Source organism: Oryzias melastigma, linkage group LG21 (assembly GCF_002922805.2).
Source record: "Oryzias melastigma strain HK-1 linkage group LG21, ASM292280v2, whole genome shotgun sequence".
NCBI lineage: Eukaryota > Metazoa > Chordata > Actinopteri > Beloniformes > Adrianichthyidae > Oryzias > Oryzias melastigma.
In genome coordinates this window covers 28,533,484-28,536,402 of record NC_050532.1, presented here as the reverse complement: position 1 = coordinate 28,536,402, position 2,919 = coordinate 28,533,484, and positions in this window count along the sequence as shown.

Below are 2,919 nucleotides of genomic sequence, written 5' to 3'. Positions count from 1 at the left end.
GACCACCAGGCCGACATTGTTGAGTGGCACTTCTAGTCGGTCATTCCAGTCGGGCCTCACATAACGCGACTCAGCTTTTATGGAATTATGCAGCTTTTTTTACAGTGTTCTGTGCCCTGATTGGCTGTTGAGTTCTGTCCATCAACCAGAATGCGTTCATTTCCTCTAATGTTCCTCAGTCTTTGTTCGCAGTGACTCTGAAGAGATGAACGTGTTTCTCTTTAAACTTTGAGCTCAGAGAAATGAACCTTCAGTAAAAGAACATGAGAGAAGCTGGATCTCAGAGACAATTTAACCCTTTAGGCGGTTGGGGGGGGGGGTAGAAAACACGCCCCCATCAACCATTTCATCACATTTTCATTCTACTATTTCAGGATCAACTGATGTATTTTTCAATGGTTATTGAGTTAAGGATCCAGAATAGTGTCTTCCCATTGAATTATTTATTTTCATCTCATTCCAATCCTTCCATTACGGGGGATCAGAATGTGAGGGGTCCTCATGGAGCATCTTCGTCCACCATCGTCCTCTTCATCCTCACTCGTGAACACACATGCATGGACCTGTCCAGACTGAACCCTGACCTCCTGACTTTCTCACTCACCTGGTTCTGGAGTCTTCCTCGCTGTCGGCACGAATGATCCCAACAGCTCAGCTGTGATCCAAGGAGACCTAAAATCCACTCCTGGAAGTAATAGAATGTAGTTCAGCAGTTAAAGGATCATATCCAGAAGATAAATATGGTTCCCTCCACATCTCCGTCTGTTAGCGTGTTATAGTTCTCATGAAAATGATCCATCGGCACAAAGATGTCAGAGAAAACTGATATTTTAGTGAACAGAGACCCAGCCAGCAGAGCCAAGCGGCTCTAGTGGTTTCAAAGCAGAAACTGTGGGTCCGAATGGGTTTGTCTGCAGTTCCTGTTGTGACCCTTCGGCCCACATTGGCTTAAGTGGTCAATCAAACTGTCACATACGCTAGCCAGCTGCCGAGCGTGATAGTTGGATATACTGTAGTGAGCTAGCAATGCCCCATTACCGAGCTAGCAAGCTCCACTTTTTCATGCTAGCGAGTTCTGCTTTAGCATGCTAGCAGCTCCTCTGTATGGAGCTATCGAGCTCCTCAATAGTGAGCTAGGACGCTCTGCTGTCCACTGAGCGGCTGGCTAACGTAGCAAACCTCTCCACCGAGCGCCCACTCAGGGGACAGGCTCTCAGGGCTGTCAGTGTGTGACCAAACCAGGTATGGTTCCCGCTTTGCTTCAGGGAAACAGAAAGTGACTTGTACGTCGATGTTGCCCCAAAAAGGAGCATTTTACCCCAGGGCAAATGTCAAAGCCACGCCCAGCTCAAATCTAATTGGTTACAGACATCATCAAACTACTAATGTGATGCTTTATCTAAAGACATTTAAAGGGGCGGGGCTGAGAGCCAAAATAACCGTTTGCCGACTGAAGGGAACGCCATGCAGAAGACGGTTAGCATCAAGTTTAAGATCTGAACATTTAGAATCCAGATGTGTGTGTGTGTGGGGGGGGGGGTCTATTCAAGGCAGCTGATTGGACCAATCTCCATCATCTAGACCGTCACTTGATGTCTCGTTTTAAGAAAGTCAAGAGAGAGAGAAAACATTTTGATCTGGTTCAGCTGTCGGACTTCATGGCGTCCGTCTGACATCAGTCGGTTTCTGGTCCACAGACGCCGTCTAGCTCTGCTCTGGCAGGTGCATCTTCTTCCTGCTGATGAACAGGTAAACTGACAGGTGGACAACAGCTGAGTGCTATCGGCTGCTGACCCGACCCGTTTCCTGATGGTTCTGTTCTGTAAGCTTCTCTTTCAGTCAGCAGCACTACGGTGGCCTGTGAGGACGTTCATATCTGCTGATCCGTCACTAAACTAGTTTAACAAAGAAGCAGAAAAACAATCTGTGATGCTAAAACGGCGGTAAGTGGAACCAGCTGTAAGGAGAAGAATGTTATCACCTCTGGCTGTGAGGTCACTTCCTGCTCCCACGCTGCAGATAACAGCCCCCACATTAGAGTTTGTTCAGAGGGAAATGGTACAATGACCCACCCAGATCCCGGTAAGTGCTCCAAAATAAGCTTCCTTTTCATTCCTCTGTCGCCGGCTCATTGTTCCAGCTCTCCGTTACTGCAGAGGAAAATCCTGTTGGTCCAGCGGGGAATGGAGGTCTGTCCTGGAGTTATTGTTGGAGGAAACGTCTCTCTGCTTTCTCAACGTATCCTGGGAGTCAAAGAGCAGCAGGAATGCTGTTAGGAAAAGACTGATGGGAGAACTGGCTCCAGAAACCAGGAAGAGACGATGGAGAAGAGGATGAATGGATGGAGGGGTGGAGGGATGGATGGATAGAGGGATGGAGGGATGGAGGGATGGAGGGATGGATGGATGGATGGAGGGATGGAGGGATGGAGGGATAGAGGGACAGACTGAGGGACGGACGGTCGGCTGCAGTTCCTTCAGTCGATGTAACTCCGCCGTCTGAACAGAACCAACCAGAATCAGCTGATTCTGAGGAGAAAAATGTTTTTTCACATCAAATGTGTCCATGACGGAGCACTGAGAGAATCAGCTGATTTATACTAGCAATAACTTCAAGAGTTAAGGTAGTTATAAGAACGTACACTCTAAAGAAAGTAAACTAACCTCCTGTTGGAGGCAGAAGCCTGAAGTTAACGTAGGTAAATCACACTGAGTTCAGGGTGAAACAAAGAGAACGATGAGAGGCAAATATTTGGAAGGGTGTGAGCGTGCTGTCTGCGGTTACCATGGCAACAGGGAGGAACCTGTGCTTTAAAACAATCATGAACTCTAACATGAACCCACATCCTGATCTGAACCGCTCAGAGAGAGCTCCTTTAACTCAGGATAAGACTTTCAGTCTGTCTGCTTGGTTGGTTTT